General features: G+C 54.4%; 1 pseudogene; it reads left to right on the top strand.

Annotated features, from left to right (window-relative positions):
• The first annotated feature begins 2,244 nt into the window (after nucleotides 1-2,244).
• Nucleotides 2,245-21,829, top strand: LOC137094777 (cocaine esterase-like; annotated as a pseudogene).
• Nucleotides 21,830-23,573: the final 1,744 nt, after the last annotated feature.

Below are 23,573 nucleotides of genomic sequence, written 5' to 3'. Positions count from 1 at the left end.
TGGGATCAATTGATACTATCTGTGCATGGGTTTCAGGTGTAAGACAATGAGTGAGGCGGATGGGACATCCAAAGGTGTAAGACAATGAGTGAGGCGGATGGGACATCCTAATCTTCCCTGAAGGCAGGATGTCCCATTGTTGACAAGTGACCAGGTTCACCATGGGGTGCCTTCCTGGGTGGCCATGCTCCGAGACCCAGGACGCAGTGTTGTTATTATCATGCAATAAGTCTTTGTTGGAGTCCTTATGTCAATGGGGAAATCACCTCAGGAAATAGGAAAGAATTTCCCAAGGGTTTGTCATGCTGGGGTCACAAAAAGGTGGCTTTCCATATTTTTATACATAGATGCACATATGGGGTTCATAAAGCATGCACAGGGGAAAAGGAAATTCATATAAACCCATCCCACCCACCAAAGTCCATAGAGAGTCCAATGTCATGAAATCATATATTCCCTAACTAATAAAAGGGAGCCTATGGGGCTTCGGGAAATAGTTCCAGAAAGTTTCCAAAAGTTCTTAAAAGTTGGCAAAAGTTGATAAAAGTTGTAAAATCCATGGGAGGCAAATTGGAAAAGGTGTCCAAGAGTCCATCGAGTTCTTATGAGGTGACTGCCAGCGCTGGAGATCAAGATCCATGGAGAGAACTACAGATCCCTCCTCACCAAGGTCTAAGGCAGCCCACCAACATCTTGGGGATCCTATAGGGTGACCGTGACAGTTTCTCAGGATCGGCAGGCTCCCTGGGCATCCACAAAATGGTGGCGACGAGGCAGTATCTTCAGGGAAACAGGTGGGCTCCAGTGTGATGTTTTGGAGGCAAAAATGGTTCTTCCCGAGATGGAGAGGTTAGCGGAATGAAACTGAAATAGCCATTAGACTTAGAATTCCCCCAGGAGAAGAATGGCACCGGTTTTGGAGAAATGTGTTGCCTCGCGGATACGGAGGCCCAATGGGTTTCTGCATCTGCGGTTCAGAGGAGTGCAGTTTCGGCCTCCCTGGTACACGAAAATCGCATCCTGGGCAGGCCAGCAGCCATCTGCAGCCTGGGAAAGATTTATACTGTTTGGAGGCAGTAAAAGACACAAAGTAACACTAGTGAGAGAAAAAAGTTACAGTTAATTGATACTTTATTGGGGGGACTAGTTACAATGTTAGGAAGGGGAAGAAAGTGAAGCAAGAAGAAGGCTTCTGGGGTGCAGCTGCTGCTGTGGCCACATTCATGGAGGTTGGCCCAAGCGGGACAATGGAGAACTGAGGAACTCCCTGCTGCAGGTCAGATCAGCTTGAAAGCAGGGAGTTCTGGGTTCAACCTTAAAATAACTGGCAATGCCTTGGGTGCGGAAGAGTCCTGGGCCTGCCGGGAAGGGGGTCCACCAGAATCCCCTTCCATTGCTTGGGAAGCCCTTCCTTCCTTCTGGTTGGTCAGGCAGCTCTTCGGGCAGCGAGAGCTCATAGAGGTGAATCCTCACACACAGCACATGGAACTGGGGTGACAATTGGTGTTTGGGATGAGGGGCAAGGGCTGTGAGGAAATTGGTGCTTGAACTCCCTGAATGCCTAGAAAGGTGACCCCCAAGGACCAGATCCCCTTGGGCCCCAAGGAGGCCCTCTGAGTGGCCGGTGAACAGGGAAGGCACTTGGGGCCAGGCCATCACCCTCTTCAAAAAAAGGGGGGAAAGAACAGGCTGCGGAAACTATCGAGGTCTCTCCCTCCTCACCTCCGCTGGGAAAATCCTGGCAAGGATCCTTGCAAACCGCCTTCCGCCCCTCTCAGAAGACCCCCTCCCAGAATCCCAGAATCTATGAGGTGGATCATAGAGGGAGAGAAGTTGGCCCTGAGAGAAGCCTCCCACAAGGTCGTGGGAACCCATCTGAGCCAATCTTCTCACCCCAGGAGTTACCCTGATATCACCTGGGAGTGCATGCCATAGACGTGGGGAGGGGGGGGCACCGCCAAGGAGATCCTCTCTCTCGTCCCCGCCAATTGCGCTTGCGAGGGTGGCCGGATGGAGGTGGATCATAGAGGGAGAGAAGTTGGCCCTGAGAGGAGCCTCCCACAGGGTGGTGGGAACCCATCAGGGCCCATTCTCTCACCCCAGAAGCCCCCCCCCCCCGCAGTTTCTCCACTCGCTCCTGACACAACGAAGGGAAACAACACTTCGGACAAGTTTGGGGGCGGTCAAGAGGGGGCGGGGCTAAGGGGAGGGGCGGAGCTTCTTCCTCGACGGAGTGACCCAGAGAGAGAGAGAGAGAGAGAGAGAGAGCATGGAGGGCGCACTGGGGGCTGCGTGGGTGGTGCTGGGCTTGTCCCTAGTGTGGGGCTGGGGGACGGGACCCTCGGGGGCTTCTGAGGCCGGAGAGGGTAAGGCGCCCCCCCCCGCTTCCCCTTCCCCTCCTTGACCCTTCGGTGCCCCCCCCCCAGCCCGCTTGCCTTCTTCCTCTTCCCTTGAAAGTGCCTCTGCGCCTAGAAAGGAAATGGGGGGGGGGGGAGCGGAATAGAGATGGGCCCTGGGTGCTGCCTCAGGGGGAGGGGGGGTTGGAATGGGGGGGCAGGTGCCTGTGGGGCGCCAGGAAGGAAGGAAGGGGGGCCTTTCCACCGTCCTTCCGCACTCCCCCCCCCCCAGTTAATTCCTCCCCTTCCTTCCTTCCTCCCCCCTCCCCTGCAGGCAGAGACCCCCCCCTTCTCTCTCTCCCTGGGAATCTCTTGGGTTTCATCCCTGGCCTGCGGGGGGGGGGGAGGCTGGGTCCTGCCTCCCTCTGGGGTGGGAGGGGGGAGGCAAGGGGGCAGGTGCCTGTGGGGTGAGGGGGGGTGAGGAAGGAGTGGGTCCCTTGCCAGGCCCTGCAACCCTCCCTCCATGCCCCCCCTTCTTTCCAGACCCCCCTGCAGTCAGAGACCCACCCTCCACCCCCATTTCCCCCCCCCCCCGGAACATGCCCTCCCAGTGCCTGGGTCCTTTCTTCCTTCCAGGACTGGCCTCCTCCCCCTTCCATTGCCCAGCCAGGGGCCCCAAACCTCCCCCACCCTTGTGCGCAACTGGGCAGGGCAGGACCCATTGCCCAGCATGGAAGCGAGGGACAGGGCATTTGGGGGGTGGACCTGCCCCTCCAGCCAGACCCTCTTCCTTATTTCTCCCCAGGGTTCAACCCAGGCCAGGGCCAACTTGGGCCCTCCCTCCCTCCAGGTGTTTGGACTTCCATAACTCCCAAGGGCTGGGAGGCTGTGAGGAATTCTGGGAGTTGAACTCCAAAACACCTGGAGGGAGGGAGGGAGGGAGGGAAGGAGGGAGGGAGGGCCCAAGTTGGCCCCGGCCTGGTTTACGGGGATTGGGAACCCAAGCCTTTCAGGTCGGTCATTCTGCACCTGCCGGAACCTGACCGCAAGCCTGGTGGGACAATATGTACCGGGTGGGGCCAAAGAAGTGTGGCCCGTGATTGACAGCAGCCCCGCCTGACACTCCTTGCAAAGTTTATCACCTTGTTACCCAGGGCGGGAGCTCGACCTTGACGGGTTGCGCTGGATGCACAAAAGAGTTATTTATTTGCTTACTTATTTATTGCCCTTCGAGGCGGCTGGTGGGGGGGGGGGGCAGGGGGGACTCAGGGCGGTTCGCAACATCCTCACTGGCCAAATTCAGTGCTGCCCATCAGTAAAACGTCCCGTATCAGATGGGCAACATAGGGCAAGAGATTAGAACCATTCAAGCGATGGCACTCTGGCAACAACCACCGAGCCAGCGCCAAACCTTTGGACTTTGGATCGATCCCGGAGTGCCTGGAACTCCCTCCTTATCCAAAGACTCCCTCTTGCCTTCGGCCTGGGGGTGCAGGGGGGAGTCAGGCCGGGCCAGGAGCCGAGGGAGGGGCGGCCCAGGGCCCAGGCCGGGAGGGGGTGACCCGTGTTCCCTGCCCCCCACCCCTGGTCGTGGCCCCGTGCTTTTTGGAACCAGGTCCTTCCTCTTGCAATTTCCCAGTGAGGGAGAAAGGGTGGGTCAGAACTTTGACAGAACTTTTCACTTTTACAAATAATGGCATTGGACAGACAGGCAGGTTCTGCATAACTACATTGGATTCAAAAACAGCTTACAGCTACATTGCCTAACAAACAACAACGGTGGTACCTGTACGCAGATGACGTTCCAATCTGTCACTCCTTCCCACCCGTTACCAAGCAGGCCGTTCAGACCTTGAACCGGTGTTTGGCGGCTGTGTCAGACTGGATGACGGCAAACAAATTGAAATTGAATCCAGACAAGACAGAGGTCCTCCTGGTCAGTCGCAAGGCCAAACAGGGCATAGGGTTACAGCCTGTGTTGGATGGGGTCACACTCCCCCTGAAGACGCAGGTTCGCAGCTTGGGTGTGACCCTGGACTCATCGCTGAGCCTGGAACCTCAGGTCTCAGCGGTGGCCGGGAGAGCTTTTGCACAATTAAAACTTGTGCGTGAGCTGCGCCCGTACCTTGGGAAGTCTGATTTGGCCACGGTAGTCCACGCTCTGGTTATGTTATGAACCCAAAGAGGTTCCTGTTCTTTTGCAGAGTGTTCAAGGATAGTGGGGCAGTTTAGATCAATAAGACACCTTAGAGACCAAATTTGGCTTTGACACTATTCATGTAACTTTTATTGAAATGCAATCATCACAGAATCACATCAGAATCACATCAAGGAGAGCTCTCATACACACACACATTCACACATACTCACGCATACACAGGCCTTCTCCAGACGGAGATGATCAGCTTTCCTCTGAGAAGGTGTGGACGTTCCCGTTGCCGCGGATCAGGAAGCATGCATGTTGTCGGGGTGCCCTGCATTTATAGGCCAAAATCCATTTTTCTTCATTTCAATAATCAGGTTGTTCTGTTCTCTTTCAAGTTCTTTCAAGTCCTTGTTCTCCCCAAAGTTCAGGACATTGCATTCCAGGCCTCATGACTTATGGGGTACCTCCTGCATGCATCCTGCCCTCCTTACATGCTTGGCCGCATACCTTATTGTTCATTGTCACTCAGTTATGCCTTGCTGCCTCCTCGCTTCGACTGCCAAGGCCGTCCCACATAAAGCTTTGCGAGAACTCCATGTTGGTTTTCTTCAGGCCTGTTTTTTCTCTTCTACATGCATTCAAAACATTCATTCTTTACAGTTACATCTCGAATAGACTACTGCAACGCACTCTATGTGGGGCTGCCTTTGAAGACTTCAACTAGTCCAATGGTTGGCAGCCAGATTACTTACTGGAGCATCGTTCAGGGAGAATACCACCCCCCTGTTACATCAAATCCACTGGCTGCCGGTCCATTTCCGAGCACAATTCAAAGTGCTGGTCTTGGCCTATAAAGCCCTATACAGTTCCAGCCCAGCCTACCTGTCCAGACGTATCTCCCTCTACATCCTGCCTCAGAGTTTAAGATCATCCGGAGAGACCCTGCTCTCGATCCCACCTTCATCACAAACACATTTGGCAGGGATGAGAGACAGGGCCTTCTCAGTGGTGGCTCCCCGCCTGTGGAACTCCCTCCCCAGTGAGATTAGGTCAGCTCCATCCCTCCTTCCCTTTAGGAAGAAGCTTAAATCATGGTTCTGGGGCCAGGCGTTTGGGGAGCAGGCTTGATAGCGACTGCTCTGACAAAGTCTTGGGATGCTGAAGTGGATTGGATTTGGCTACATGGTTATTAGTAAAGTTTTTAAATGGATTTTAACTTGATGGTTTTATTTAATGTGTAATGTTGTGATGTATTGTGTATGTGACGTATTGTGTATGTATTCTGTATGTGTTGGCATCGAATTGTGGCCATTGTAAGCCGCCTCGAGTCCCCCTTCGGGGGTCGAAAAGGACAGGTAGAAATATTTGAAATATTAATGTTTTCTGTTGACAGGTGTAAACATTTCTCTTACCACTGTCACAGCTCTTATCCCAGTTTCCCATTTCAGTTCTCATTAGCAGGTTTTAATTACAGTCCACGAAACAGGCAGTTAAAGATTTAGACATTGAAAGCCTTGATCTTTAGAACGGTTTCTCCAAAATAATTAACTGTGATTCATTGATCTTTCATACAGTCCCATTCATACCCACACAAATCAATTCCACATTTGTCGAATCTGCGCATTGTATGTCATCGTGTCATCGTGACCTCTTCCCTCCAGGTCCAGAGAGCGCCCGTCCAACGGTCTCCACCCGACTGGGGCGCCTGCGTGGGACGCTGCTGAGCGTGGAGGGCGCCTCGGCCCCCGTGAAGGCCTTCCTGGGGGTCCCGTTCGCCAAGCCCCCCCTGGGCGCCCTCCGCTTTGCGCCGCCTGAGCCGGCCGAGCCCTGGACCCACCTGAGGGAGGCCGCCTCCCAGCCCCCCATGTAAGCATCCCACGAGTGGGTGGCCCTCTGTCCTCCAGGGGACACCTCACCCCCACTCTCCCCCTGAAGCCAAAGGGTTTTGAGGGGCACCTCAAGTCTCCCAACCTTGGTCTGCAGAACAGGAGCTGGGTGGGCAGCAGGGCCAGGAACCCACACCTTTGGGGTGCCTTTGATGGGGACAGGAGAGCCATTTTGAGGGTGGTGGGGTCGGTTGGGGTCGAGCCAGCCCCCAAAGCGATGCAATGGGTGAAGAAGCAGCAGGAAAGCCACAGTTGGAACTCCACAAAGAGCCATTGCGTGCTTCCTTCAAGGTATCAAAAATGGACTCATGAAATATCTCTTGGTAAGATCGGGCGTGCTGAATCGGGAAAGAATACAACAAACATTAAGCTGAGCTATTATCCCGATATATCACATTGCTGGACATGATGGAGTTCCTTGCTGGTTGTCTCTCAAACAAGGAAGTGCGCGCACCCCCCCCCCCTCGGCTGACCTCCCTTGCCCTGGTCAGCTGCCAGCCTGGGGAGAAAGGAAGGGTCACTCCAGGCCAGCCGGCCATTGGGCCTCTTCCTGTCCTTCAAGAGGAGTGGGCAAGGTCGCCTTCAGCCCTGGGAGCCCCTTTCAAAGGATCCATTCCCAGCAGCGTTTCTCAACCTGGGGGTCGGGACCCATGGAGGGGTCGCGAGAGGGGTCACTAAGGACCATCAGAAAGCACACTATTTTCTGTTGGTCATGGAGGTCCTGTGTAGCAAGTTTGGCCCAGTTCTATTGTTGGTGGGGTACAAAATGCTCTTTGATTGTAGGTGAACTAGAAATCCCAGCAACTACAACTCTATTTTCCCCAAAGTCCACCAGTGTTCACATTTGGACATATTGAGTATCCGTGCCAAGTTTGGTCCAGATCCGTCACTGTTTGGCTCTCTGGATGTAGGTGAACTACAACTCCCAAACTCAATACCCACCAAACCCTTCCAGTATTTTTTGTGTTGGTCATGGAGTTGTGTGGGCCAAGTTTGGTTCAGTTCCATCGTTGGTGCAGACCAGAATGCTCTTTGGTTGTAGGTGAACTACAAATCCCAGCAACTACAACTCCCAAATGACTAAATTGGGTATTTGTGCCAAATTTGGTCCAGGCAATGAAAATACATCCTGCCTATCCGATATTTACAATTAACAACAGGAGCAAAATTCCAGTTATGAAGTAGCAACAAAGAGAATATTATGGTTGGGGGTCAGCACAACACGAGGAACTGTGTGAAGGGTCATGGCATTCCGAAGACGGAGAAACACTGACTGACCGGATGCCTCGCGGGAAGGAGAACGGGAGGGGCGAGGAAGGCCTGGGGGAGCAGGGCAGGTTCCTCCGGATGGCTGGTGAGACCGGGCCTGTTCTTCTGCCCCAGAGGCACAGGGTGTGGTCAGAGGCGGCCCTAGGTAATTTTCAACGGTAAGCAAACAGTATTTTGGCACACCCCCCCCCCCCCCAACCAATCATTGATATATATTTTCTGTTTATCGTGGGAGTTCTGTGTGCCATATTTGTTCAATTCCATCATTGGTGGAGTTCAGAATGCTCTTTGATTGCAGGTGAACTATACATCCCAGTAACTACACTTGCCGCACTTGCTCCCTTGCCTGCCCACTTTGGGTCTGGAGGCGTGCCTGAAGACCCCGGCGTGTGCACCAAAAGTCACCTCTTCTCCTGACTTTCTCCTCAGCCATTGGGACCAAGAGAGAGAGAGAGAGAGAGAGAGAGGTGATGCCCACCTTTCCTGAAGGTAGGCGCAAAAACAAAGGAGGGAGCGGAGGTGGGAGATACCTCCAGCCGGAGGGTCTCTCTCTCTCTCTCTCTCCCTCTCTCTCTCTCTCTCTCTTGGTCCCAATGGCTGAAGAGAAAGTCAGGAGAAGAGGCGACTTTTGGTGCGCACGCTGGGGTCTTCAGACACGCCTCCGGACCCGAAGCGGGCCAGGCACGGCGGCTCCGCCCCTTGGCCCACCCGAATGGGGAGAGGAGAGGAGGCGAGTGGAGCGCCGGGGGATCGGGAAAGGGAGCCGGTCATGGGGAAGGGATCAAATGTGGAGAACGATTGAGCGCCGGCTCTGCTCGCACACCCGGTGGCCGGGTGGAGCAGGAACGAGAGGGGCGAGGCGAGGCTCAAGGGCCCGGCCCCTTTGGGAAGAGGATCGCCCGGCAGCGAGGCAAGAAAGCCGAGGCTCCCCCCAGACTGCTAGGGCTGTTGTGAGCTGAGGGGGGGGGGCGCTCCTCAAGTGGCGGTCGAGGGGCATTAGCAGAGGCGCCCCTGCGCCCCTGGCAAAAAAAAAAGTGTTCTGCGACCGCTTACTTCGCGTAATGGACGAGCCGCCCATGGGTGTGGTCCAGATCCATCTCTGTCATGGGGCCTCAGCAGGAGGAACATGGAGAAGTCTTGAGTCCCCCTCCTTTGGGGAGAGCCTGGCCCGCTCTGCAGGGAGCCAAGGGCGGGAAGGGCCTGGCCGGACTCACCGGGCCCCTTTCTGCCCTGTTTGCAAGGTGCCTGCAGGATGTGGCCTGGCTTCAAGGGCTGAATGCGACGCTGCCCAACGTGCCCGTCTCTGAGGACTGCCTCTACCTCAATGTCTACACGCCGGACACGGAGGCCAAACTGCCGGTGAGCCAGGCACTGCTCCCCTGACCATTGCTATGGCCTTTTTGGGAATGGGTCACCACTGGTCCTTGGGGGTGGTATTGGGGCTCGTCTGTTTTGATCCTGCCCTTTGGCCCCAAAGAGCTCTGCCCCTTGGTCCATTTAGGGACCCTGCAGCCTTAGGGCCGAAGACGGCCAGGAGGGCAGGAAGGTGCCCGGCAAGGACTGCCATGTTTGGCCGCGAGCCCCTTCCTCATCCTCCTCCTCCTCCGCTGTGCCCTCTCCCTTTGCAGGTGATGGTCGGGATCCATGGCGGGGCCCTGATTGTGGGGTGCGCCTCCTTTTACGATGCGCCCAGCCTCTCTGCCCTCGAGAACGTGGTGGTGGTGGTCCCTCAGTACCGGTTGGGGATCCCGGGCTTCTTCAGGTGAGAAGGCCTTGGACCGTTCCACTGGCCCGCTGCCTCTTGGCCATTCCCTGGCCTCAGGTGTCTCTGAGAAAGGCCTTCCGGCTGCTCTTGGCTTGACCGGCCGGTATCGGCTCGTTCTGGCCTTCTGCTTCTCTGTGGCTTTTCGGAAAGAGCTCGTAGTGCTCACTTACCACAAGTATTTCTAAAATACCTTTGGATGCTTTACTTTCTGAACAATGAAGATGTTGCTAGAAGGTTTGCAATTGATTAATTCTTCTTATCCTCGTTACCAAACCCTCTTTTTGCTTTCCAGGAGAGTCTCGCTTAACCGACCTTCGCTTATCCGACATTCCGTCTTCTCTGATGGATATGGAAGGCCTTATTCAAAAACTTTGGGGGAAAGGGAATGAAGGGGGTCCTCCTGGAGGGAGGGAGGGAGGGAGGGCCCTCCTTGTCTTCTTGCCCCCTCCCCAATTGTTAAGCCCCTCCAAAAGCTTGCAATCCCCTCCCCAAAGAGAGAGACCCACACACTTTCCCTTGGTTCACCTTCGGTAAAAGGATGGCACATGGCTTTCAGATGGAAGAAAGAAGCAGGAGGGATCCAGGAGGGGACCTGGCCCCCAAGGGAGGGGGCTCCTGACCGGGGGTGGGGCCCACTTGGGCGTCCATCTCTGCCGCCGTTGCTGCAACCCAAGGAAGGAGAGCGAGGGACCGGCTTCCCTCCTTGACCGGGTTCCCGATCCGCATTGCAAGGAAATCCCGGGCTGGAGGGGCCGGGAAGGGAGGCAGAGGAGGAAAGGAGGGGGCTGCCCTTTGGGGAGGGCGTGAAGCCCCCACCGGTGGGCCAGGAAGGAGGGGAGAAGGGGGGAAGAGGGGGGACGAAGTGGGGTCAGGCAGGAGGCCCCTCTTTAGCCCCCCAAAAAAGAGAGGCGCCCGCGTTTACTATCTCTCCGTACTATCCAACATTTTTGTTTATTCGACGTTCTGTCGGCCCGTTTATGTCGGATAAGCGAGACTCTTCTGTCGTCCGCTAATCCTTGGCCTGTCTGTATTCTCCCTTTCGGCTTCAATTTAGGAGTATTTTCCCCAGCTGTGTAATCCCTCTGCTTCCCCTTTCCCCACTGGACTGTTGCACTGGCTTGGCCTGGCCACTCACCTGACCGGCCCTCCTTGGCACCATGTCTTCCAGCACCGGGTCCAAGGAGGCGCCTGGCAACTGGGGCTTGCTGGACCAGGTGGCCGCCCTCAGGTGGGTCCAGGAGAACATCGCGGCCTTCGGAGGAGACCCCACTTCGGTGACCATCATGGGAGAGTCGGCCGGAGGGTTCAGCGTGGGGGTCCAGGTGGGTCAGGAAGTGGCAACGGTTTTGGCCAGAGAGAAGCCCCGGGGACACCTGCTCTGGGGTGCCTCTGACCCCTTGCTGCTGTCTACCAAGACAATAACAGAAACTCTAAAACAGCAAAGGCAAGGACGGCCACATTCTCCTCATTGTGTGCCATTGGCATTTTGGTTTGTTTCATGCCTCAAGGTGGGAAGGAGACACCAAGGAGCTCTGAGGCACAAGCCCACCTTCCCTTCCCTTCCCTTGCCCCACTCTCTTCCCTTTTTCCGGTGCAGGTCTTGTCCCCGTTGTCCAGGGGCCTCTTTCACAGAGCCATCTCCCAGAGCGGAGCTGCCCTCATGTCCAGCCTCTTTGTGAGGAGCCCTGGAGCCATGGTCCAGGTGAGTTCCGTGTTCCAGGTGAGTCCATGCCCCAGGTATGTTCATAACCCAGGTGAGACTATGGCCCAGTTGAGTCCATGGCCCAGGTGTGTCCATGATGCAGGTGAGACAATGGCCCAGGTGAGTCCATGCCCCAGGCATGTTCATAACCCAGGTGAGACTATGGCCCAGTTGAGTCCATGGCCCAGGTGTGTCCATGCTCCAGGTGAGACTATGGCCCAGGTGAGTCCATGCCCCAGGTATGTTCATAACCCAGGTGAGACTATGGCCCAGTTGATTCCATGGCCCAGGTGTGTCCATGCTCCAGGTGAGACTATGGCCCAGGTGAGTCTATGCCCCAGGCATGTTCATAACCCAGGTGAGAATATGGCCCAGTTGAGTCCATGGCCCAGGTGTGTCCATGCTCCAGGTGAGTTCCATGCTCCAGGTGAGTCCATGCCCCAGGCATGTTCATAACCCAGGTGTGAGATGTATTGAGAGGTGAGTAGAGTGTACGAGAAGCTGTGCTGAGGACATCATCAAGGGATTAAAAACGATTGAGTTTCCACAGATGAGTCCTATCCCTATGAGACAAAAACCCCTGATTGTGAAGGAGATGGTTTGAGGTGAGAAGGAACCTGAGATGAGGGCTCCAGGGCTGAGCAGGTGTCGGGGAAGGATACGGCCTGCCATCGATGGGCTTCTGCTGAGGTGGTGGTTGTTGTTCTTGTTTGTCTCCTTAACGCTGGAAGACGGTGGCCAATGTCTCTGGTTGCGAGTCCAGCAGTCCAGCTGCTCTGGTGCTTTGCCTGAGGAGCAAATCGGAGGAGGAAATGGCTGCCCTGAACGTCCAGCTGTGCCAGGTGAGAAGCCAGGAGGCCCACGAGCCACGGCCCTGACATTTTACCCAATTGTCTCCCGCAGTCACTGCACTACGGTCTCCCTACCTGAGCTAGCAGGGGTGGTCTCGAGCCTGGCATTGGAGTCCCAACGGCTTCTTGTGCTGGGGGACTTCAATGTACATGCCGAGACTACCCTAGTAGGAGCGGCTCAGGACTTCATGTCTTCCATGGCAACCATGGGGCTGTCCCAACAGGTATCTGGCCCCACTCACAGTGCTGGACACACATTGGACTTGGTTTTCTGCCAGGGATGGGAGCAAAGTGGCGGTGTTGAGGAGTTATCCATCTCTCCGTTGCCATGGACCGACCACTATCTGGTCAGCTTTAGACTTGCTGCACCTCCTAACCTCTGCAGAGGTGGAGGACCCATTAAGTTGGTCCGCCCCAGGAGGCTTATGGATCCGAATGGATTCCTGACGGCTCTTGGGGATTTTCCCACTTCCTCGGTTGGTGATCCTGTTGATGCCCTGGTGTCTCTCTGGAATGGGGAGATGACTAGGGCAATAGACACGATTGCTCCAGAGCGTCCCCTCTCAAGTAGCCGAGCTAAACCAGCCCCTTGGTTCACCGAGGAGCTGGCAGCGATGAAGCGAAGGAAGAGGAGACTAGAGCGCGTGTGGCGTTCAGACCCGAGCGAGTTAAACCGAACACGGTATGTTGCCCTTCTTAGGGCATATGCCGTGGCAATAAAGGCGGCAAAGAAATCTTTCATTGCGGCCAATATTGCGTCCGCAAAGAACCGTCCGGCTGAGCTGTTTCGAGTTATCAGAGGTCTATTAAATCCCACCACGCCGGATGGGAACCCTGACAACTCGACGGCCCGCTGTGAAGCATTTGCTCGGTTCTTTGCGGACAAAGTCGCTTTGATCCATTCTGACCTGGACACCATGTTAACGGCAGTCTCAGAGGATGTAACACGAGCATCTGCTTATCCGATTTTGTTGGATTCATTTCAATTGGTGAAACCTGAGGATGTGGACAAGATACTTGGAGGAATGAGGGCAACCACATGCATCCTAGACCCCTGCCCATCCTGGCTTCTAAAGGAGGCCAGAGGGGGATTGGCCGAGTGGGTGAAGGTGGTGGTTAATGCCTCCCTTCGGGAAGGCAAAATTCCAGCCAGCTTAAAACAAGCTGTGATAAAACCGCTGTTGAAAAAACCATCACTGGACCCCACTCAATTCGTCAACTATCGGCCTGTTTCCAATCTTCCCTTTTTGGGCAAAGTCCTGGAACATGTGGTGGCCTCACAACTCCAGGTATTCTTGGTAGACACTGATTATCTAGATCCGGCACAGTCTGGTTTCAGGCCGGGGCATGGTACCGAGACAGCCTTGGTCGCCTTAGTGGATGATCTGCGCAGGGAGCTAGACAGGGGGAGTGTGTTCCTGTTGGTTCTGCTGGACCTCTCAGCGGCCTTCGATACCGTCGACCACGGTATCCTTCTGAGACGCCTCGCGGGAATGGGCCTTGGTGGCACTGCTCTGCAGTGGCTCAGGTCCTTCCTAGAGGATCGTACTCAGAAGGTGTTGCTGGGGGACAACTGCTCTACCTCACAACCATTGACTTGTGGGGTTCCGCAGGGCTCAATATTGTCCCCCATGTTATTTAACATCTACATGAAGCCGTTGGGAGAGATCATCCGGAGTTTCGGGGTGCGGTGTTATCTGTACGCAGATGACGTCCAACTCTGTCACTCCTTCCCACCTACTACTAAGGAGGCTGTTCAGGTCCTGAACCGTTGCTTGGCCGCTGTATCGGACTGGATGAGGGCGAACAAATTGAAATTGAATCCAGATAAGACAGAGGCACTCCTGGTCAGTCGAAAGGCTGAACAGGGCATAGGGTTACTGCCTGTATTGGACGGGGTTACACTCCCCCTGAAGACGCAGGTTCGCAGCTTGGGTGTGATCCTGGACTCTTCGCTAAGCTTGGAACCCCAGGTTTCGGCGGTGTCCAGGGGAGCATTTGCACAACTCAAACTCGTGCGCCAGCTGCGCCCGTACCTTGGGAAGTCGGATTTGGCCACGGTGGTCCACGCTCTGGTTACATCCCGGATTGATTACTGCAACGCGCTCTACGTGGGGTTGCCCTTGAAGACTGCCCGGAAGCTCCAGATGGTCCAGCGCTCGGCAGCCAGGTTGCTAACGGGAGCGGCACTCAGGGAGCACACCACTCCTCTGCTGAGCCAGCTCCACTGGCTGCCAATCCGCTACCGGGCACAATTCAAGGTGCTGGCTTTAGCCTATAAAGCCCTAAACGGTTCTGGCCCCGCTTACCTCTCCGAACGCATCTCCACCTATGAACCGACTAGAACATTAAGATCGTCTGGGGAGGCCCTGCTCTCGATCCCGCCTGCGTCACAGGCGCGCTTGGCGGGGACGAGAGACAGGGCCTTCTCAGTGGTGGCCCCTCGGCTATGGAATGCCTTGCCGGCAGACATCAGACAGGCACCTTCGTTGCTGACGTTTCAGAGAATGGTCAAGACCTGGCTTTACGAACAAGCGTTTGGCTAAGCAATGCAACTAATTAAGGAAGTCGGTAAATGGAACATAGGAACGGCACAACGACTATGAGAACGGATCTGATTTCAATTGAGACGCTATGTATGTTGTTTGTTGATTTGTCCTGTCTGATTGTTAATTGTTGTGGATCACCGTCGCCGATCCTGTTGTTGTACTGTCGTGTTTTAATTGCACTGTAAACCGCATTGAGTCGCCTGCTAAGGGCTGAAAAATGTGGTATAAAAATGAAGCAAATAAATAAATAAATAAATAAAAAGTGGGGGAAGGAACCATGGAGGTCACTGGAGGCGAACGTTGCTTCCAACGTTCCCAGCTTGGCTTCATGTGGCCGCCTTGCAATTCATTTTAGGAAGAAACCACAAGTAAAAGATTCTATCTATCTATCTATCTATCTACCTGGAACCCAACCCAACAGGTCATTGGAGTTGTCCCTGCGGTGGTGGACGGGGAGTTCCTTCCAAAGGCACCGGAGGAGCTGCTTGCCGCCAAGGAGTTCAACCACGTTCCGTATCTGATCGGCATCAATAACCACGAATATGGGTGGGTTCTCCCTCAGGTGAGTGGGACAGTCACCATTTTTACATTATGCTTATGTTTTGGGCCAAGGGTTCAGATCCCCTCACTTGGTAATGGAAACCCACTGGAGGGCCTTGGACAAGTCACACTCTCTCAGCCTCAGAGGAAGGCAAGGACAAGCCTCCTCTGAGCAAGCTGCTGAGAACACCCTGGGAGAGGGCCACCTTAGGGCCACCATAAACTGGAAAGGACTCAAAGCACACAAACTGTGTGCTAAATTTGGTCCTGATGCATCATGTGTGGCGGTCATAGTGATTTCTGGAAATGAGTGCAGATCCCATCATCCCTGGTCCATCTTCTCCCAATCCTCACCAGGACAAAAAGTGTATCATGGAAAGTCTGTGTGGCAAGTTTGGTCCAGGTCCATCATGTGTGGGGGGCGCGGTGGTCTGTGGGAGCTAAATTGGGTGAAGGCACTACAAATCCCATAATCTGTGGTCTGTCCTCTTCCAAACTTCACCAGGACTTATAGTGGGTCATGGGGGGTGGTCATCTGTGTGCCAAGCTTAGTTCTGATCCATCATTTGTGGGGGCCACAATGGTTTCTGAAAGTAAGTGAAGGTACTGCAAATCCCATCATCCATGAACCCACCGTTGGCCGCATCTCCAGTCGCCACCATCATTACTCTAGCTCCGGCAAAGTCCGACGCTCCACCACCACGGCGTCCTCCTCTGCTGAAACCCCCTCTGGCGTGGCTGCCTCTGGGTTGATTCCTCCTTGCCTTGCAGTCTCTGGCCAGATGACCTGGTTTATTGCAGGCATAACACCTCCGTACAGCCGCGGCTGCTCGCACGCGTGCAGGGACAGGCTCTGTCTGTGTGGGCTCCCCCTCATCCCTGCAGCCTCCATGCTGTTCTTTCTCAAACGACCGACCGTCTGTCTTCCTCCTCCAGGATCCCGGAACAGACTAAATACAACGTGAGATCTTGAGCTCTCACAGCTTGTAGAGAAAATAACAAATGATCCCATTCATCACTCAGTGAGGACATCATTATGTAACTTTGATTCTCACTGCTGATCACGACGCCTCTGGTTTGGCATTCCAAGAACAAGTCTTTCATCCTTTGAACATGTGCTCTTACATCTCCGCCTTCCTCCAGCTTAGCACGATACAGCCTCTTAGTCCAGATCATCTTGCCAAGTGTGCTCTCTCTCTGATGCACATTGCGAAGAGCATCCCAATCTTCCTTGGCAGTTTGCAGATTTTGCACATGAACCAGTTGGTCCGGCATTAAGCAAAGAATCAGCCTCGCTAGCTCCCTCTGATTCTTATCCTGGTCCACTTCTGTGCCCAAAATAGTCCTTTGCAAGCCAGCAAACGCTGCATAAACACAGACCATTGTTTATAATTATGGTCATTGAGTTTTTCAATCACCGTCAACGGACTTGAAGCAGCCATTCTCACCTCAGGAGACCCTCACAATCCGAATGTAAGCCCAGCCACTGATTCACACCGTCAGTGGCATCCGACAGTCTCCCCTCTGGTTTCCAGCTTGATGGCTTTACGGCTTCATGCTTCCGATCATCAAACTGGGTCCAGCACGCCCTGCTCACAACTCTGCTTACTCCCGGAATCAGTCTTCCACCGAAGACACTCACCAACTCTCAGTAGAAGCAGGCTCTCCAGTCCAAACACAGAGCTTCAATCGCAGCCTCAAGCCTGGTCAGCAGCTCTGCAGTTCAGCAGGACCAGGTCAGCAGGGCCGGTCAGCTGGGCCCATAACCCTATTGTCAGCGATAGCAGAGTACAGCAGAAGCTTTCAAAGCTCAGAATAATGGACTCTGGAGTCTCCGGTAAAAGCAGGTTCTCAGCTTTACTAAAACAGCTCAAACAACACACCATACACGATCAGCAGACAGACACGAAGAACAAACCAAAAGAGAGAGGAACGAATACACAAACTGTAGCTGAAGAGAGTTATCTCTGTTCACTCCCTAATCTCTCAAGGCAAGAACTCAGGGTCACATTTTCACAGCTTGCGAACTCTGCTGTTTAACCCTTTTGAGTAAAAATACATTCTGGCAATACAATCCTTTCACAATCACAATCCTATTACATAAAATTACATTTAACACTCATCATACATAGAATCATAGAATCATAGAATCCTAGAATCAAAGAGTTGGAAGAGACCTCATGGGCCATCCAGTCCAACCCCATTCTGCCAAGAAGCAGGAATATTGCATTCAAATCACCCCTGACAGATGGCCATCCAGCCTCTGCTTAAAAGCTTCCAAAGAAGGAGCCTCCACCACACTCCCTCCGGGGCAGAGAGTTCCACTGCTGAACGGCTCTCACAGTCAGGAAGTTCTTCCTCATGTTCAGATGGAATCTCCTCTCTTGTAGTTTGAAGCCATTGTTCCATTGCGTCCTAGTCTCCAAGGAAGCAGAAAACAAGCTTGCTCCCTCCTCCTCCCTGTGGCTTCCTCTCACATATTTATACATGGCTATCATATCTCCTCTCAGCCTTCTCTTCTTCAGGCTAAACATGCCCAGCTCCTTAAGCCGCTCCTCATGGGGCTTGTTCTCCAGACCCTTGATCATTTTAGTCGCCCTCCTAAATCATAAATCATACACTGACAGATTTCAGTTCTCAATGGAGTCTTGCATTTCCTCTCTCAGTCAGGTCTCTTCCATTCCATCTTGGAAGGCATGGACCGGCCGGCCGTGACAGATGCCTTCCAGAAATCGGCTTCCATCCTGGTGAGAGAGCGCTCGGACCCTTCTGCTAGGCTTAGGAATCCTCCATCCTGGAGTGGGAGAAGGGAGGAAGCGGGTGCCAGGAGGTGGGGGATCTCCCTGCGAGGAGGAGGAGGAGGAGGAGGAGGAGGAGGAGGAGGAGGAGGAGGAGGAGGGCTCTGGCCTGAGGCTAGGCTATGGGCTCCCTGCATCTGCACCTGGCACCAGGGGGGCCCTTGGGGGCCCTTTGGGGCGTCCGGCGCGTGAAGGACAGTCCTTCCCGGAGGCCGCAAGGAGGGCATCCCGCCCGGAAGAAGAAGGGCACGGGTCTCTCCTCCCTCCCTCCTGCAGCCGATGAGGGGTCAAGGGACCCTGGGCCAGAGGGCAGAGGAGCCTCCCAGGCAGGCAGAATGGGGCACAAGGGAGGCCTTCCAGTTTGGGGGTGCAGAGGGGGGCCCGTCCTGGTACCAAGCGCTGCCTTACTGGGTCCCCAAAAGGTGTCCCAGAGAGCTCTCCAGAGTGACAGAATGCGGCGCTCCTTTCCAACTCAGGTGAGAATGGCAGGGAGAGGTCTTCCTTGGTTTTGCCTTTGTTATGGGAAGCAATGGGCTCCTCTTGGCGGCCTTGGAAACCTTCCCCCTCCACCAGGATTAGCGGAAGGAAGGCCGAGCAGACCAGGTTTCAGGGCTGGAGAGACCCGTGTCCCCTCCTCCCGTGGCCCTTCCAGGGCTGGGGGCCTTGCCTGCCCCGCTCCCCCTCCTAGGCCCCTCCTCTTCTGGGGGATTCTGGGAGAATCGTAGCATCCTAGAGTTGGAAGAGACCTGGTGGGCCATCATCCAGTCCAACCCCATTCTGCCAAGAAGCACCCCTGACAGATGACCACCCAGCCTCTGCTCCCAAGCCTCCACCACACTCCCTCTGGGGCAGAGAGTTCCACTGCTGAACAGTGTCTCTCTGTGTCAGGAAGCTCTTCCTCATGTTCAAGTGGAAGCTCCTTTCCTAGACTTTGGAGCCATTGTTCCATTGCGTTCTAGTCTCCAGGGCAGCAGAAAAAGAAGCTTGCTAGAAGAAGGCACCTCCCTGGTCCTCTTCTCTGCCGCACACGGACTGGCCCTTGGGGAAGGCCTTTCCCTTCCAGGGCTCTGTCCCACCTCGGGCCCTCTCCTCCCCCAAAGAATGACTGGACACAGCGACCCTCCCTTGGGCCAGACTCCAGTGGCCTCCTGCCATGAGGAGAAGGGGGCGAGGGACGTGGCCCGTGGGGTGGCTGGTGAGGCCTCCCCTTCTCTCTCTTCCCACAGAACCTCCCAGTGGAGGCCACGCAGAGGGCCCTGGAGGAGTATGTGGGGGAGATGGAAGACCCCCAGGAACTACGGGGGCAGTTTCAGGATTACATGGGGGACGCCATCTTTGTCCTTCCTGCTCTTCGGGCAGCGAGAGCTCATAGAGGTGAGTCCGCACACAAAGCACATGGTACTGGTGTGGCATTTGATGTCTGGGAAGAAGTCTATCAGACCGCAGTGGGGTAGGGGCAAGGGCTGTGAGGAAATAGGTGCTTGAACTCCCTGAATGCCTACAAAGGTGACCCCCAAGGACCGGATCCCGTTGGGCCCCACGGAGACCCTCTGAGTGGCCTGGGAACAGGGAACAGGGAACAGGGAAGGCGCCTGGGGCCAGGCCTTGTCTCCCTGAAGACATGAGACATCTCTGTCTGAGTTGGGAGCCCAGGGATCTCACCCAAGGATTGGGTCAAACTAAACTTCCTCCTGCTTGTTTGTTTGTGTGGGGTCTCCATGACTCCAGGCACAGACTTCCCCGCTACCTCTCGCTTTCCTTTCTTCAAAGACTCGGGTGCCCCCGTCTACTTCTACGAATTCCAGCACCGCCCTTCCATCGTCAGAGACATCAGGCCGGCTTTTGTAAAGTCCGACCACGGAGACGAAGTCACCTTTGTTTTGGGAACGCCATTCTCAAGCAGCAAGGATTCCCCGCTTGGTGAGGCCTCGCAAGGGAATGAGCGCCTTTCGGGTGGGTGGGAGAAGAGGCAGGGAGGTTCTGGACAGTGGTTCCCAACCTATGGTCTGTGGGCCACCAGTGGTCCGCAAGAACTAAAATATGGTCCATAGACTCACCGCTACTACACCGCTCCAACGAGATCGACTGGTCTTGTGAAACCCTTCTGTAGTGCCGATGCTGATTAAGTATGGTTTTCTGCAGGACAGCAGATGGCGATTACTGGGAGGCCTATGTTCTGTATCAGAAACTAGAGCTGATGTGGTCTACCCGATGCAGTTTTCTGAATCAGCACCCCAAATAACCAAACCAAATCTAAAGTTGACCACAACCTGATTCATAACCCTTTTGGTACTAATGTTGGAGAGTGGTCCCTGGTCAAAAAAGGTTGGGAATCACTGGTTTCGGGTGCCTCGCTTCCGTTTTTGTCTTGAGAGGAGGCAGCTCAACTGAATGGCTGCTCCACTTCACGAAGGAGCATTCAAGGGTTGACAAGACACCAGCAAGCAGAGCCTATGCCACAGGTCCCCCCACCAAGTCATTGGGCGCAAGGACTCCCAGCAACCCCTTGATGGCCAAGGGTCCCAGATAGAAAGGGCTCCGCAATCACTGGGGCGGAGTGCCTTGGGCCCCACAAAACAGCCAAAGGGGCCCCTCCTGCCCAGCTCCAGAGCGGCCCGTGCCAAGGCAGGCCAGGCGGATCCTGTTCCTATTAGGAAGAACTACCCTAAAATATAGCAGAGCACCCAAAACTCAAACAGGATACTAAGAGTTGAGCATTGGCTCTTGAGCTAGCAGAGCTGTAAAGAATGCATGGTTTAGGCAGGCAAAGACTCAGAGTCTATCATAAAAGGTTATTTTCAATAGTAGTAAGCCATAACCTCGTTTCCTGAGAATGAAGGAACTGGGTCTGAGCCACTCCCACGCCCATCTCGTCTTCGGTTCCAAAGAGAGGGGGAAATCCTCCCAGACATACACGCAGAGAGAGAGAGATCTCTAAGCACACAGCACATACTTGGGTGGAGAAATAAGAGTCAGATTTCAGAAGGGTTGCAGTTGAAGAGTGTCCATTGTACACAACCAATCTGAATGAGAGCAGATACAAAGAGGAGAGAAGAATCCTGAGATGCACACCAACTGTCATACGGGAGACATGGAGGAAGGAAAACCCTTGGCCTATTCTTACTAGCTAAACAGTTCCTCATTGAGACTTGGGCAGCGTGGGGGTGAATTCCAATGATGCCCCGCTGGCCCTGAGCAGTGGCAGGCTCCTCTCCCATTCTCCTCCCCACATCTGTGGGTCCCCCTTGGCCCCTCCCTCCCTGTGAAGCATGCTCAGGGCCCCTTCCTTTCTTCCTCTTAGCCTTTGCAGGGGAATACACCGAGGAGGAGAAGCGGCTGAGCAAGACAGTGATGCGATACTGGGCGAACTTTGCACGCAGCGGGTGAGGCTCCCTCTTGGCTCCGTGCGGCCCAGATGTTGTGGTGAGCCAGGTTGCGCAAGGCCTCACCTCTGCCTGCCTCTGGTGCTTCCAGGAACCCCAACGGCCACGGGCTGGTGGAGTGGCCCCGCTACGACCAGGAGGAGGGCTACCTGGAGCTGGGCTTGGAGCCGAGAGGAGCCCACAAGCTGAAGCAGAGCAAAGTCGACTTCTGGCTGAAGACCCTGCCGGAGAAGATGAGGAAGGAGGAGGAGGAAGAGGAGGAGAGGAAGACACACCAAGAGCTGTAGGCAAGGGAGGGGCGGCCACAGAGGAGAACATGGCGTCTCTAGGAAGGAGGAGGAGGAGGAGGAGGAGGAGGAGGAGGAGGAGGAGGAGGCAGCAGCTTCAACAGCAGAGCAGATCACCAGTCTCTCAGTCTCAAGGAAGCAGAGCCTGGGGATGTGATGGGGAAATTGATGTCGAGCAAGAATTTGGGGGTCTTTGCCAGGAAGCAGAGACCAATCAGACCCAACAAGGAGAGTCCGGAACCCTGGCGAGACGAGCGAAGCACCCCAGATTTTTCCCTAATTTTTCCCAAATAAAGTCTCACCAAAGTTGAAGAAAAGCCTCCGAGTTGTCTTTATTTCATCCCAGCTGGTACGGATGTCAAACCTCAATCCCTTGCCAAAGTCGACATGCGGATACGGAGGCCCAATGGGTTTCTGCATCCGCGGTTCAGAGGAGCGCAGTTTCGGCCTCCCTGGGATACGGAAATCACATCCCGGGCAGGCCAGCAGATATCTGCAGCCTGGGAGAGGAAAGATTTATGCAGAGAAGAGTTTGGAGGCAGTAAAAGACACAAAGTAACAGTATTGAGAGAAAAAAGTTACAGTTGATTGATACTTTATTGGGGGGACTAGTTACAATGTTAGGAAGGGGAAGAAAGTGAAGTAATAAGAAGGCTTCTGGGTTGCAGCTGCTGCTGTGGCCACATTCATGGAGGTTGGCCCAAGCGGGACAATGGAGAACTGAGGAACTCCCTGCTGCAAGTCAGATCAGCTTGAAAGCAGGGAGTTCTGGGTTCGACCTTAAAATAACTGGGTGCAGAAGAGTCCTGGGCCTGTCGGGAAGGGCCGGGCCTCCTGGCGATCCAGCAGAATTATTATTATTATTATTATTATTATTATTATTATTATTAACTTTATTTGTACCCCGCTAGCATCTCCCGTAGGACTCGATGCGGCTCACACAGGCCGAAGCCCCAAAACACAGTACAACAGAACATAATACAACAGCAATACCAGAAGCAAATCAAAACAGTTAAGCAAAATAAACAACAACAGTAACAATACATCAGGACACTTTAAAACTGGGCCGGCCAGAGCAGTGGGTACAGGAATTAAAAGTGCTGAAGTGGCCGGAGGAACGTAGGATTATAAAATAAGTGCGGTGTGCAGCGATCTTAATTCTACTAAAGTGCTTCTAGGACTTGGTGATGGGATTCCTAATCTGAAAAGGCACATCGGAACAGCCAAGTTTTTAAATTCTTTCTGAAAACTGCCAAAGTAGGGGCCTGTCAGATCTTTTGGGAGGGCGTTCCAAAGTCGGGGGGCCGCCACAGAAAAGGCCCTGTCTCGCGTCCCCACCAAGCGTGCTTGCGACGCGGGTGGGATCACGAGCAGGGCCTCTCCAGATGACCGGAGTGAGCGTGTGGGTTCGTAGACAGAGATGCGGTCACGCAGGTAGGGTGGTCCCAAACCGTTCAGGGCTTTGTAGGTGAGCACCTGCACCTTAAATTGTGCTCGGAAAATAAATGGCAGCCAGTGGAGCTCCTTGAACAGAGGGGTAGACCTCTCTCTATAATGAGCACCGGTTAGCATCCTAGCTGCTGCCCGCTGGACCAATTGGAGTTTCCGAGCCGTTTTCAAGGGCAGCCCTACGTAGAGCGCATTGCAGTAATCCAATCTAGAGGTGACCAAGGCATGGACCACCCCGGCCAGATCTGCCTTCGTGAGGTACGGTCACAGCTGGCGCACAAGTCTCAGTTGTGCAAAGGCCCTCCCGGACACCGCCGACACCTGAGCCTCAAGTGTGAGCGATGAATCCAAGAGGACTCCCAAACTGCGGACCTGTGGCTTCAGGGGGAGTGTAACCCCGTCCAACACAGGTTGCCACCCTATACCCCGATCCGGTTTGCGATCGACCAGGAGGACCTCTGTCTTGTCGGGATTGATCTTCAGCTTGTTCCTCCTCATCTAGATAGACACAGCAGCCAGCCACTCGTCCAGCACCCGAGAGGCCTCCTTGGAATTAGATGGAAAGGAGTAGTAGAGTTGTGCGTCATCTGCATAGAGATGGCACCCAACTCC

This window comes from Anolis sagrei, chromosome 2 (assembly GCF_037176765.1).
Source record: "Anolis sagrei isolate rAnoSag1 chromosome 2, rAnoSag1.mat, whole genome shotgun sequence".
Classification (NCBI taxonomy): Eukaryota; Metazoa; Chordata; class Lepidosauria; order Squamata; family Dactyloidae; genus Anolis; species Anolis sagrei.
Note: the sequence above shows the minus strand (reverse complement) of the source record. Positions and strands in the feature narration are given on the sequence as shown.